This window comes from Pinus tabuliformis, chromosome 5_1 (assembly GCF_031772625.1).
Source record: "Pinus tabuliformis cultivar Carrire ecotype Pingquan chromosome 5_1, CPIR1, whole genome shotgun sequence".
Classification (NCBI taxonomy): domain Eukaryota; kingdom Viridiplantae; phylum Streptophyta; class Pinopsida; order Pinales; family Pinaceae; genus Pinus; species Pinus tabuliformis.
Genome location: NC_142305.1, coordinates 363634968 through 363650413, shown reverse-complemented (window position 1 = coordinate 363650413; position 15446 = coordinate 363634968). Strand labels below are relative to the sequence as shown.

The 15446-nt window shown below is 37.9% G+C and overlaps 1 pseudogene; it reads right to left on the bottom strand.

Annotated features, from left to right (window-relative positions):
* Nucleotides 1–8464: 8464 nt before the first annotated feature.
* LOC149164944 ((1S)-1,7-diacetoxy-luvungin A aldo-keto reductase pseudogene) lies at nucleotides 8465–9262 on the bottom strand (annotated as a pseudogene).
* Between the last annotated feature and the right edge of the window lie 6184 nt (nucleotides 9263–15446).

The window sequence follows — 15446 nt, the reverse complement described above, 5'->3', positions numbered from 1 at the left end:
GGGATTGGTCCCATAGTAGGTACCAGATGATCCTAGAGGAGATGCATCTCGACCTGATTGACAGCAGGAGGAATGTTGGCATATGTCAACAAATCTTCAATCTTTTTGCATGAGAAATTGCTCACGCCAATAGATTTGGTAAGACCCAACTCCACACATTGCTCTAATCCCCTCCATACAGACTTGATATCTAATGGCAAAAAGTCTTCCTCTTTGTGAATTGGATGCGAAGCTCCTTTTCTCAAATTTATAGGCCAGTGGATCAGCTACAAGTCCAAATGTTGTTTTACCACCTGTGGGTTATGAGCATCAACTTGAGGATGTTCAATTGGTCTTGAGAAAAGCTTAGGAGGGTGTTTCATGAAGTGTTGATCAAGAGGTCCTTCAAATGCTACATAAACTGACAGTGAGGCCTTTTCTCTCCTCCCTGCTCTTCCAGCTTGCTGCCACAAACTTGCAACACTACCTGGAAAGCCAAGGTGCAAAGTTGCATCAAGGTTCCCCACATCAATTCCAAGCTCTAAAGCATTGGTTGCAGCAACACCAAGAAGATTTCCCCCAAAGAGACCACTCTCAATCTTTCTCCTCTCCTGAGCAGTATAGCCGGCTCGATACACACATATTAAATTGACAAGATGTGGTGCCGTCTCGTTTAGAATCTCGCGCGTATAATTGAGGACGAGCTCGTTGAGTTTACGAGTGTTGCAGAAGGCTATGGAGCACAAGCCATGCTAGAACAATTCCGCAAAGATGTGAGAAGCCTCTACAATAGGACTGGCACGTTTCAAATTTGTATTTGTAGTAACTGTATCCTACATTTTGACATGTTTTCATGTCTTTGGCTTCTGCATTGCTGGTTGTTGATGGTCCAAACGGATTGAAGGATTCCAAAGGAGGAAAAGCTTTGAGCCACAAGGACTTCCATCCTCTAACACCACTTCTACTTCTCACAGATTAGCAAGTTCCATGGCATGTTCACGTGGATTCGCCAATGTTGCACTACTTATAATGAAAGTTGGATTACTTCCATACTCTACACAATTTTGAGATTAGAAAAAATACGCTCAAACTGTTTGTGTGATGGCAATATTGACATATGAAACATATCTGGATTTGTAATTAGCAATCTAGCATTTTCATGGAGCCAAAATCGGATAAGAATTGAGCCACAACAAATTGAATTTTTGATGAATCGATGATAAAATTCGGCCTTGGGGCTCTGTATGCCACGCGCACTCCCAGTGTGTCGCGCTTGGTGAGTGCGTCGCGCCAGTGTTAATTTTACACTGCGGAGGAGCGCCCCATGTGCCGCACGGCCCATGTGTGCCGCGCAGACTCATAAACACAGTTTTAGTTTGAAAAATCACCAGTTTTGCCCTCTTTAAGCAAAGACTCAAAGCATTGCTGTAACATCTCAAAGATATCATTTGGCATAACTGTTTCATCTTGCTCAAAAATGGGCTTATCTATATTGGAACTCTTAGCTTCTTTATTTTTGTTTGTCTGATTCACTCTTGATCTCCAATGCTGGTCACAAATAGCAACCTGATCTTCCACTCCAGATTCACACTCCTCAGTTTCTATAAGATTATTTTTTGTTCCTACACTTTCAGTCTATTCATGATTGATTGACATTGGATCTTTCATTAATCCTCCTACCTCAGAAATATCTTTTATGTAGAAGCTGTTGTCTCTGTTCTTCTCTAGGCCATTTCCTAACACATCAAAACCACAGATTTCGACATCTTCCATGACCAATTTACTGTCTTGCTGTTCCTCACCTTTAATTGGAACGGTCACATTTATTTGAAATGTCTGAAAATTTTCTTCAAGATTACTCTTTTCAGACAAATATCTAACCCAAGTTTTCAGCAGAATTATTCTCTGTAGATATTTTGACCTTGTTCTGTTCCAAATCCAATGTCTGTGCACCAGTCCCTGGAATATTTTCATTCTTGAAGCTAGGTCTGCAATGTTATTTGCTGGCATTGAATTTGGGTTCTCATTCTCCAAACACTGCTTTTGTCTAATTTTACCAGCAGACATAAAATAAGGTTTAACTTTCCCTGGTGTCTTGTCCTTTCCCTTTAATGTTGGGGCAGATAGCGAAGCTCTTCTTGCTTTGCTTCTAGATTTCTTCTCTGTCGCTGGCAATCTTGTCATGTTGTGAATAACAGATTTGGATCCTTGAAACTTCAGCAAGTACGAATGATGAGATGTCTGCTCAAAAGTTGTCTCGTGCTGCTGATCACATCCTCGTTCCCATAAGTGTTCACCATGCCCTGTAGCAGGGTTTCAAGCTGCCATATCTCAATGTATCCTAAATGATCTGGATCAAGCTCCTCCATGATGAGACCAGCATATTCCGCAACATTCTCCTTCAACTTTGCCAGTCTGTTTGCAGAAGCACTCAGCACAATAACCTTCTTGACCTCATCTTCTGATATTCCGCCCACCAAGTTGTATAATTTTGGCATTCTGGCATTTGAATGCAAACTCTATTTCGTTTGATTTTGCTTTGTCTCTTTGTGCTGATGATGTTCTTTCTGTTTGTGCTTTTGCAAGGATAGGAGCAGCTAAAGCTGTTGCCATTGAAGAGCTGTACAATTTCGAAAGATTTTGAAAAATTTATTACAAAAAACACATTGGATGATTTCTTCTTCAAAACAGAGTTTTGAAGAATAATCAATCTTGCACTATTGACGGTGACATTCATGAAATAAAAACTCACTGAACCTCCTTCTGGCCTGCAAGCGTTATTTCACACTTCTGGAGACAAAACCCTGGACTCAAGAATTAAAATGACTCTTTTTTACCAAAATGGCATTTGATGACTGCAAATGACAAGAAATGAACCTTGGGGAATTTGACTCTGACAGAGGACTGACAAGACTGAGTCTAACAGTGGCTCCAATTGGGATGGTAGCTCCAGCTCCTTGGAGGTGCCAAGAACTGCAGATCTTTGGGTGAGTAGACAGTGCCTTCGTCCATTGGGCTATGGAGTCATTATTTCAACAAACCACACAAGACTCTGACTCATTTATTGACTGAAACTGGACTCAAACTGACTCAATTGTAAATCTGAAATGACTGAAAAACTGACTCGACAAACTATACTTAAAAACACTAAAACCTGAACTCAAAACTTAAAGCTGGGTGGCATTACCTGGCCACCCGCGTTTCTTACAAGGCAATATGCGATCAAACTATATCAAAATGCCAATGTAACCAATCAAGCAGATGCCTTCTTACTTCATTCTCCTGATCAGATCTCCAGGTCAACAGTAGATACTTGTAACTGGGCATCCCAAAAGCTAATTGACCATGATCTCCTTCCTCACCGAATACTGCAACAATCACCTTCACTGCTGGCTGCAGTAGATTTGCCATTGGATCATGAAAAACATGAAGATTTGCTATTGCAACCTCCTGCTGAAGAAACAAGGTGTCCTTTGCTTCAAATTTTGATCTTCCTTCATCATGTACTTCAGTGAAAGTATGCTCCTGGGGTTTAAAAAACTCTGAATAGGAAGATGAGCAGATATCTTCTTGGAAAAACATTTCAACACATGAAACATATGAAGAAGAATCTAAGTGGAAATCCTGAACGTTTTAATCTTCTGTGGTGTGAATATATTGTAGGTCATTTTCATATGATATGACAGCCAAGTTTTCATGTTCCTTATTACATTCATTAATCATAAGAAGAGAAACTTCATATGATTCTTGAAGCGCACAAATGACATTTCTACCATCTACTAAAGATTCATCCAAAGGAACTTTTTCACCTACTTGAACAAAGATATCCTCTTGCTGTTCATGAATTGGCTGGATTACCTTGGTAGGAAGGTTGTGTTCTGATGAGATGAGGGCAGTTAGGCCTGTAACTCTGTCTTTTTCATTTGAGGTAGCCTCAATAATGCAATTCTCTTCTATGAGATCCGGAACAACATATTTTTCCTCATCACAATCCGTCTCTCGATCTGGTTTATCATCATCATTTTCTGAGATTGGAACATCATTTTCCTGCGTATCCTCTTTTATTTCAACCAGATCTGAAATAGGACTTCCTTTTTCATCATTTTCAGTCATGTGGAAATCTTTAACCTGCTGATTTTGATCCTGCTGCAAAGTTTCCTCTAAGAGTTCTGTAGACTGCTGAAACGGATTTTCATACAATGCTTCCATGATTTCTTTGTCCATAAAATTATCATCCTCATAGTATTTTTCAAGGCTCTCAATAAAACCATAAGCATGCTTGCAACAATCCTGAACTAAATTTAATGATGGATAAGATTCTTTATACTTCTCAAAGAATATTGAATGAAAATCCTTTAGACAATAGATGGAAGCAAGTGGCAAACTTTCATACCAAGATCGGGCTTCGTCTTCCAGAGTAGCCATAAACATTTTCATCAAACAGTCTTCAGGAAAATTGATCTTTAATCTACGCACATGAATGTGAAATTTCACCAGATGAAGAGCAGCGTCATTACCTTCCACATTTATGAAAACAGGCAAATTCTTTGACCAATCTACCTTGGGAATTTTATTTGGAGAACCTGGGATGTGATCTCGGCTCATGGGAGCATATCTTCTTGCAATCCGATCCATCTTGAAAATGTCAAAGCTGTTGATCTCTCCGTAGTGGAGTCACCATGAAGCACCAGTTTCTTGATTCTTCAGTGAAAGGAGTCGCTAGGTGAACGATTTCATCCGTCTTCCTATGTCTGATCGTTTTTCACCATCAAAAATTAGCTCTGAACTTGAGATATGTACTGGGGCAAAACAATCTTCAAGAAAGCCATTTTCGTTCCCTAGTGGAGTCGCCACTATGTTAGCGCTTGAATCTGCCTCAGGCTCAAAAAGGAAAAATTCGAGGCAACATCAAACCAATCTTAGCCTCATAGACAACCCTACGAGGATAGGAGAGGGCTCTCTCCAGTAAATCTCGATAAAATGAGCAATCGGGTGCGAGATGACTAAAAATGGGAACTGATTTTAGGCTAGTAAATGGATAGGAAAAGGGGTAATTTGATAAATGACTAGGTTTTCTGGGCAGCGTGGGATCGAGAATAGCATGAGCAGGGAGATTAAATCCGAGACATAGATTATCTCAGGAGGCAAGACAGGCAATAAATTTAGCATTCAATTTTGAAATTATATGGAATGAAAAGAATGCTGAGAGGTTGAGAAGGGCAATAGATGAATCCTTATCAAACAGAAGAAAACACAAAACATGAATACCTTCCCAAGGCAGAGTAGCAAACTGGATTCTGCCTTTCTCACTTAAAAGTATTCATTTAGAAATGATTATGAAATGAAATGGAAACATAACAAGCTACATATGAAACAAAGGAAAAGACAAGTGCTAAATTCACACCACATGAATCTCAGGAGTCAGAGCTGTATCTTTTCATTAAATCCATGTCAAAAACTGTACAGTGAAGTTTTCCTTCAAAGATCTCCCACTATTTTCCAGAACTCAGAACCGTTTACACATAATTTTGATACAATAAATAGATTTCATTTGAGGGAAAACAAATCGATGAAAAGTAGGGAGCTAAAAACCAATCGACGAAGATAGGGAAAGAGCTGTCCATCTATGTGGGGGACAGAGCAGCGTTACAGTATTCCATTTGAAACTTTTTGATGATCAATAAAAAGATTACAACTGTAGCTGCATATCATAACTAAAGTGAAAAATAGGAAATCTAATCCTGTTTCTTTGCCCTGGTAGATGTCTCTTATTTAAATTTTGGCTTTTCAGTTTCTGACTTTTTGCCTTCCCTATGCCTTTTTCACCGCTTTGTTTTTGACCTTTTGACCTTTTGATTCTATTCCAGGGAGACCTTTTCCGTTTGTTAAAGTATGTCATCTTCTTTGCATGGGCAGAAGATGCAACCTTTATAAGTGAATGGTGCCTGAAACATGCCATTCCATGCCCATTACATTTCAAAAAAGGCCTAGAATTGAGAGGCAGTTTGATCAAAGCTACCTTGCAGCAGGCAGGCAAATCCAAGGTAGAGTTTCATATACACGGTCAGAAGATGCCTTTTAAAAACATCCAAACAAATTAGGCTTGCATCCTTGTGATTTATGCATTCTCCTCCTTTGAACAACTATTAGAATGAACACTGTACTTACAATTAGTCTGACATACTATAGAAATATCTTTTAGAAAACCACAATAATTCCTCTTTTCTCAGATATATGTCAAATTTGTGGGAAAATTCAGCAAACCAAATACAAGAAAACAGCCCTGCCAGTTGTTCTTCTCACTTAGTAATTATTAGTATTTGAATAAATATATGAAGCACCAAGATGAAATTGCTCATTATTGAATTTCCTATGAAAACCTACAGAACTGCCAGAAATCAGTCTTTGGTAATCACATGTACAGCTGCTCCTCTTGTTACCGAGGTTGAAGCTACATATTAAAATGCCAAATGCCATGTGACTAGGCCAATTTCACAAGAACAACAAATATACTTGCAACACTCTTTGCATCGCGGAGTAGGCACCAAAGCCAATGTCAATCTTCCATCAAGATCAAAGTCTTCATGAAAAGATGATGTGTGAATATAAATATATAGGCATCTATAAGGTCTGAATCCTATAGTTCGGAAAGCCACACCAAACGCTTCTGACGGGTTGGGTTCAAACTCAAACCACCAGATTTATACCTGTCAGATTTTAATTGCACATCTATATCTTTGATGGTAGTTGACCTTTATTTAGTTTCTTTGGTCTTACTAGTACCTGAATTAAGCTGAGAACATATTAGTGATAAATATTGCAACCATGGAACCAAAATGGGCTTCCTTACAGCATCGTCCGAACATGTATATCGACCCAAAAAATAAGATGCAGAAGAAGCCCTTGCAAATTTTTGGCAGGCTCTGTTTCTCCCTCAACTTCAGCATCATGGCCAATATTAGATGTGGAATTGGCATTATATAGACCGTGACTCTTTTTCACTAAGCTACTTATGCAAAAAACTATAGTTGGACTTCCTGCAGGAAGGTACCGTACCAAGTCCTGCACTCCCGAACTTAGGCCTTCAAAAGGAGTCAAGCATGGATATGCCTCTAAAGCTCTTTGTATATAACTTACAACAAGTTCCTCCTTCAATGATATTGTATCATCTTTCTTATTATGTGAGGAATCCATGCTCAAATTGTTGACTGAAATAAATGTGACAAATACTGCATGTGATCCATGCGCTATATTTTGGTTTCATCTTTATACCAACAGTATTCCGAACAGCATAACTTTGAAGGATGTTAAAATACCACATTTCTAGACCCTGAAATATGAACCGACACTCTTCGATTGTCTCCTAAATGGAAGTACAGCTACAAAACCACGCTAGGCATTGCCCTTTTTCATTATTGCCTGCTTCTGCTTTTGTTTTCTTTTCAGGGGACCAATTTTGGGTGCGAACCTCTTCTTATGATTGCCTTGGATCTTTGTGCTTTTTACAGTAGGTGTCAAATATTGAAGCATGCTGTCCCCGCAAGAGAATTTACACGCTTTCTTTTCCTATATTTCCAGGTGACCTGTCTTCGGATTTCATGTTCTCAACAAATTGCTCCATTCCACCAATGTTGCCAGAGAACCCTTTTGCATCTATGAGAATCTCGTATGTGAATATATTAGGTTTTACGTCTTCATCTTCCATTATTTTTAATACATCTTGAATTTTTCCTCTTGTGCAAACGCTTGTAAAGCACTAGCAGCTGGTTATACACAAAAGCATTTAGAGGAAAACCTTCTGCCTTCATTTTCTTAAAAATCTCTTCAGCTTTTGGAGCATTATCTGAAGATGAGTAGTTTGTTGATTTAAGGCCTAAAAATTCTCTTTCTAGAATGCCACTGGGCACATTCCTGCACAACCACCCTCAAATTTCTGGAGATGCGTTTGCCACTTTATTGAAGGGGAAAGGTCTCCAATATTTTAACACAAAAATCCGGGTTAAATCCGCCACATATGTTCTCTGGATCGAATGCCAAAGTATGCAATGACTGCCATCTAAGATATAATGCCAATTTCATTAAATTTTGGATTATGAATACGAAGATGGATCATTTTACATTCATCATTCAGAAATTACATCAATGTCATTTGCTAGTATGATGACCTCTTGCATTTTAAGCCCCATCTCTCATAACTTCGACGCTTTTCATCTGTAGTTGCAATTTCGTTTCAGGAAGCTAGTCAAATCGCCACCATTGGTAGGGATGGTCTTTTGCTTTATCGTTTGCAGCCAATTCTTGAAATCTAGCTCTGCTTGTGATTTGCTGATGCCATTGCCCCGATGATCATTTGTGGTTTCATCTAAAGACTCCAGTGCTATTGGTTGAGGGAAGGAAGTAAGTGATGTATCAACATTACTGAGAAACTATCAACTACATTAGGCTTCCCAGTTAAAAAGTAAAGATATGCACATTCAAGAGTTAATTACATTTCTCCATCCCATAAATCTTCAATGGTTTTATACGGGCTGGTGGTTGATTTTAATGAGTTCGTCTCTCCTCGCAAGCTTCTTTTGTTCAAGTTATCTAATCTTCTCATGATCATTTCTGGTTAATGACTAGTCAAAAATTTGATAATTATCAGCTATTCTACCCTTGTTGTAGCTTTTAGGCAGCACACTGACTCCTTGTTCCAATCCCCATCTCAACAAAACCTGAGCCACAGTCTTTCCGCACCTTTTGGCAATTTCCCGAATGACAGTATTTTCCATAGCGGGATTGGTCCCATAGTAGGTACCAGATGATCCTAGAGGAGATGCATCTCAACCTGATTGACAGCAGGAGGAATGTTGGCATATGTCAACAAATCTTCAATCTTTTTGCATGAGAAATCACTCACGCCAATAGATTTGGTAAGACCCAACTCCACACATTGCTCTAATCCCCTCCATACAGACTTGATATCTAATGGCAAAAAGTCTTCCTCTTTGTGAATTGGATGCGAAGCTCCTTTTCTCAAATTTATAGGCCAGTGGATTAGCTACAAGTCGAAATGTTGTTTTACCACTTGTGGGTTACGAGCATCAACTTGAGGATGTTCAATTTGTCTTGAGAAAAGCTTAGGACGGTGTTTCATGAAGTGTTGATCAAGAGGTCCTTCAAATGCTACATAAACTAACAGTGAGGCCTTTTCTCTCCTCCCTTCTCTTCCAGCTTGCTGCCAAAAACTTGCAACACTACGTGGAAAGCCAATGTGCAAAGTTGCATTCAAGGTTCCCCACATCAATTCCAAGCTCTAAAGCATTGGTTGCAGCAACACCAAGAAGATTTCCCCCAAAGAGACCACTCTCAATCTTTCTCCTCTCCATGAGCAATATAGCCGACTCGATACACACATATTAAATTGACAAGATGTGGTGTCATCTCATTTAGAATCTCTCGCGTATAATTGAGGACAAGCTCGCTGAGTTTACGAGTGTTGCAAAAGGCTATGGAGCACAAGCCATACTGGAAAAATTCCGCAAAGATGTGAGAAGCCTCTACAATAGGAGTGGCATGTTTCAAATTTGTATTTGTAGTAATTGTATCCTGCATTTTGACATGTTTTCGTGTCTTTGGCTTCTGCATTGCTGGTTGTTGATGGTCCAAACGGACTGAAGGATTCCAGAGGAGGAAAAGCTTTGAGCCACAAGGACTTCCATCCTCTAACACCACTTCTACTTCTCGCAGATTAGCAAGTTCCATGGCATGTTCACGTGGATTCGCCAACATTGCACTACTTATAATGAAAGTTGGATTACTTCCATACACTGCACAATTCTGAGATTAGAAAAAATACGCTCAAACTGTTTGTGCGATGGCAATATTGACATATGCAACATATATGGATTTGTAATTAGCAATCTAGCATTTTCACGGAGCCAAACTCGGAGAAGAATTGAGCCGCAACAAATTGAATTTTTGATGAATCGATGATAAAATTCGGCCTTGGGGCTCTGTGCACTGCGCACATTCCCAGTGCGCCGTGCTTGGTGAGTGCATCATGCCAGTGTTAATTTTACACTGCAGAGGACCGCCCCATGTGCCGCACGGCCCATGTCCACCGCTCGTTCTTCCTATGCGCCGCACAGACTCATAAACACAGTTTTAGTCTGAAAAATCACCAGTTTTGCCCTCTTTAAGAAAAGACTCAAAGCATTGCTGTAACGTCTCAAATATATCATTTGGCATAACTATTTCATCTTGCTCAAATATGGGATTATCTATATTGGAACTCTTAGCTTCTTTGTTTTTGTTTGTCTGATTCACTCTTGATCTCCAATGCTGGTCACAAATAGCAACCTGATCTTCCACTCCAGATTCACACTCCTCAGTTTCTATAAGATTATTTTTTGTTCCTACACTTTCAGTCTGTTCATGATTGATTGACATTGGATCTTTCATTAATCCTCCTACCTCCGAAATATCTTTTATGTAGAAGTTGTTGTCTCTGTTCTTCTCTAGGCCATTTCCTAACACATCAAAACCATAGATTTCGACATCTTCCGTGACCAATTTATTGTCTTGTTGTTCCTCACCTTTAATTGGAATGGTCACATTTATTTGAAATGTCTGAAAATTTTCTTCAAGATTACTCTTTTCAGACAAATATCTAACCCAAGTTTTCAGCAGAATTATTCTCTGTAGATATTTTGACCTTGTTTTGTTCCAAATCCAATGTCTGTGCACCAGTCCCTGGAATATTTTCATTCTCAAAGCTAGGTCTGCAATGTTATTTGCTGGCATTGAATTTGGGTTCTCATTCTCCAAACACTGCTTTTGTCTAATTTTACCAGCAGACATAAAATAAGGTTTAACTTTCCTTGGTGTCTTGCCCTTTCCCTTTAATATTGGGGCAGATAGCGAAGCTCTTCTTGCTTTGCTTCTATATTTCTTTTCTGTCGCTAGCAATCTTGTGATGTTGTGAATAACAGATTTGGATCCTTGAAACTTCAGCAAGTACGAATGATGAGATGTCTGCTCAAAAGTTGTCTCGTGCTGCTGATCACATCCTTGTTCCCATAAGTGTTCACCATGCCCTGTAGCAGGGTTTCAAGCTGCCATATCTCAATGTATCCTAAATGATCTGGATCAAGCTCCTCCATGATGAGACCAGCATATTCCACAAAATTCTCTTTCAACTTTGCCAGTCTGTTTGCAGAAGCACTCAACACAATAACCTTCTTGACCTCATCTTCTGATATTCCGCCCACCAAGCTGTATAATTTTGGCATTCTGGCATTTGAATGCAAACTCTGTTTTGTTTGATTTTGCTTTGTCTCTTTGTGCTGATGATGTTCTTTTTGTTTGTGCTTTTGCATGGATAGGAGCAGCTAAAGCTGCTACCATTGAAGAGCTATACAATTTTGAAACATTTTGACAAATTTATTACAAAAAACACATTGGATGATTTCTTCTTCAAAACAGGGTTTTGAAGAAGAATCAATCTCGTACTATTGACAGTGACATTCCTAAAATAAAAACTCACTAAACCTCCTTCTGGCCTGCAAGCGTTATTTCACACTTCTGGAGACAAAACCCTGGACTCAAGAATTAAAATGACTCTTTTTGACCAAAATGGCATTTGATGACTGCAAATGACGAGAAATGAACCTTGGTGAATTTGACTCTGACAGAGTACTAACAAGACTGATTCTAGCACCATCCATCATCGTTTCTTTCTTGCATTCCAATTAAGTGCATGGAAGTGGAACAAATAATAAGATTCATTGAAAGTGAAAATTCTAGAAGTGGTGAATTAGTGGAATGGTCAGATATTAGCACATCCACTGTCAATGAATGTAACACTGAAGGGTTGCTAGACATGGCCTTCCCAATGCTGTTTCCCACTGGTGATTTTGATTGGTTGAATCCATGTATTTTCAATGTTGAAATGCAGGAATATGGTTTGCATCTACTTAGGTATTGTGATCAAAGATTTGGAATTCATTGTCCATTTCGATATTTCCTGTTCAATATTATTATGCATCATCATAGCTAGGGAACAAATTCTTTCTACTTGAAAAATAATATCCATGAAACTAGACCTACAACTATTCAAGAGTTGCATCAACAGTTGGGGATCTTCCTGACAATAAATTGGCTGAAAATTAATGCAATATGGTTGTTTTCTTAAGGGTACAAAGGCATATCAAACAAAGTGCTGTTCTAAACTAACTGACATGATAACATAATTGGGATGCCTAATTAAATTTTTTATGTTGAGTGTGGCTCACACTAAGTGGCCTGACTTGCATTTTCTTATGCCCTCAATGACACACTGCCATCCATGAAATGAACATGCGAAAAAAATTGAGAATGTTATTTAGTTAATGCATATAGTTGTTATGTACATCCACCAAATATTTAATATATTTCATGAATCGGTTCTTCAGAAATATGTTGGAGCTAAAGAGTTCTGGTATAGTTTCATGGTTATTCTTTTTGACGTAGTTTGTATGGGTTTGGCATGATGCATTTCTTTTTATATGCTAACTAGAATTTCTTTTGGGAGGTATGAGTGGAAGCATATGGGCTTAACACACATCCATGGTTTCCTGTGTCTTCTAGGAGCTTCGAATATCAAAAAATTAGATTGGACCAGCCATTCAGATGTTCATGAAGTCGGGTTGTACTTTTACAAATACGTAAAAAAGTGGAATCCACGTGACATACATCATTGTAATGTCATGATTCTTGGAAGTGTTAATGATGATCCATGCTTTCTAAACCCCATAGATCATTCCATCCAATCCTAATGAATATTATCAACATTTAGTCAACAGAGTGCAAAAATGCATAAAATGTAGTGTTGATTCCTATTTACAGAAAAAAGGGTCTATCATTTAATTTCGTTATGATTCTCCATGGGAGGTGCATGTTGAGTTTGAAATGTACATAGATAAGAAATGGAGAAATAAATATGAAGCAACATGGAGTGATGATCTTTTGAATGTCCATAACATGGACCTTCTAGCTATGCGATGAGAAAATGTCGATTGTCAAGCAGTTGTTTCTCGACATGCAATATTGAAATATATTGCAAAATATGCTTCGAAGGCAGAAAGAAGATCTGAAAGTTATCATGAGATGTTGACAATGGTTGTAAGCACAAGTGGATATGATTATCCTTCATTGTATACATATACAAGGTTTGTTGCAGAAACGCTTATTGAGCATGACATTGGTACATAAGAAGCATGCCATATGTTGCTAAAGCCACCTTCTGTGGTGTGTAGTCATAAATTTATTGCATTGAATGTTGAAAAGAAAGTGCTATAAAGAATGTCAGTGTAATATGATGAAATTTCATGCCAGAATAATTTTTTCCTGCTATATCAAAATTTCCCCCATTTTATGGAGAATTTGTGTTTGATAGAAACAACTATATCATGGAGCTATGATGGCAATAAGAGGGAGAATCCATGGATACTGCATAATGTGCATGTTATTTTTCATTTATCATCATAGTTATATCCTATTTGTAATGAGGGGTTAGAAGAGTTTGAAACAATTTTTTGGAGTGAATTGGTTTTGTACAAGTCATTTCATGACATTGCTTCAGATATAGGAAATTCAAGTGAAATTATCATTGAGAATAAGAGGAGTCTAAGATATCATGTGTGTCATGTTGATTGATGAACTTTTCCAAATCAGGGTAATAAAGAGGACGTCGAGCCCCTTTTTCATGAAGATAATGTTGACAAATATTTTGAAGAGTGGTAAGTTCTTTCCTAGATTATTCCTCCAAACAGTGCAACGATTTCTGATCTAGACAATCTTGGAAGAAGGGATTACAATATTGATTATAATTGGCAGGAAATAATGGGGCTAGATGAAATTGTGGAATAGGTTATCCATTTTATAAAATATTCTCAGTTAACTGAGAAACAACAAGTTTCTTTTGATATTGTTTTACACCACTTTGTTGATGCTGAAAAGAATCATGCTTTGAAAATGATTATTGAAGGAACAATTGAAACTGAGAAGTCTTCTCTTATTGATTGTATTTTTTATGCTCTTTCTACTTCTGCAATAGGTGTTAGAAGTCCAGTGTTGTTGCTCACTCCTACTAGCATTTTTTTTTTCAATATATGTGTAATAAAAAATACACTCAAATTTGAATTTTCCTATAAAATATATGAAACCACTGAGTGGCCAAGCACTAGAAACATTTCAAGAAGAAATGTGGCACATTTTATATGTTTTGATTGATGAGATGAGCTTTATAGGTTTGAGGCTGTTTATAAAGATAGATGCACATTTACGAGAAGCCTTTCATAAAAACAAAGACTCATTTTTGTGGGAGGTCGATGATTCTTGTGGGTTTTCTTGGGAATTTGTTTCCTATCAATGATAAACCTTTGTATGTAGGGAGAAAAACAAGGAAAGTTTTCTCGGAAACCTTCAATATTTTTGTCACATTGGACAAAATATTCAAGCAATAGGGAGATGATCTCAGACAAGTGTCTTTTTGTAATATTTTAACTAATATAAAAAATTGCAGAGCCTACTCTGCATGATTGGGATCTTCTGATGTCACATGTTGATAGTTACTTGTGTCTAGAGGAAAATATTTTATTTGATTATTTGGTTCACTTATTTACATCAAATAATTTGGTCTACCTACATAATAAGAGGATGATCAAATCATTGAATTTCCCAATTATGAGGTGTGTTGTAGAGCAGACTAGAAGAACATAAATAGTTGACAACGACATTGATGTGTTGGAACATAGGTGTTGTTATGTCATGGAGAGTGTGTCATGTTGAGATGCAATTTGTTGGTTGAAGTTGGGTTGGTAAATGGTGTTCTTGGATAACTTAAGAATATCTACTATTTTCCTGGTTCGAAGCCTCCTAAAATTCCAAAGTTTATAATAGTTATTTTTGAGAAGTACACAGGTGTTCCATTTGATATAAAGTGTCCAAACGTTGTGCATATAACACCTATTGTTAGAGGGAACCTTAAATAAATGAACCTTTTTATAGGCCATTTTGTCATGTCTGGTTAACAGGCCTGCAAACCGAATCAATCAACATCCATGAACATGTTTTCATAATCCCTTCATAGAGACCCAAGAAATACCTTTCCAAAAAGTTCACGTTTTTGGGTTTAATGGCTCAAAATTAATGTTCTTAGCCCCAATGGAATCTTCCCCTTTACCACTTGCATTCAGCACTATTTTTCCCCTTCTGTACTAGGGTTGGTTAGCACTTGTTGATCTCTTCAGTAGGTGCACTAATTCTAGAAATTTAGGAAAATTAAAAATAGTTCCAAATCTTCCACTTCCAGAAACTTCTAAGGGTTGTTTTAACTATTTACCATGGATAAGAATCTTGAATCCTAACTGATCGTATCTTGGAGACTTCACCTCTTATTCCTTGAGCTCATCCTACCATCATATGTGGATCTATTGTAGCAGCTA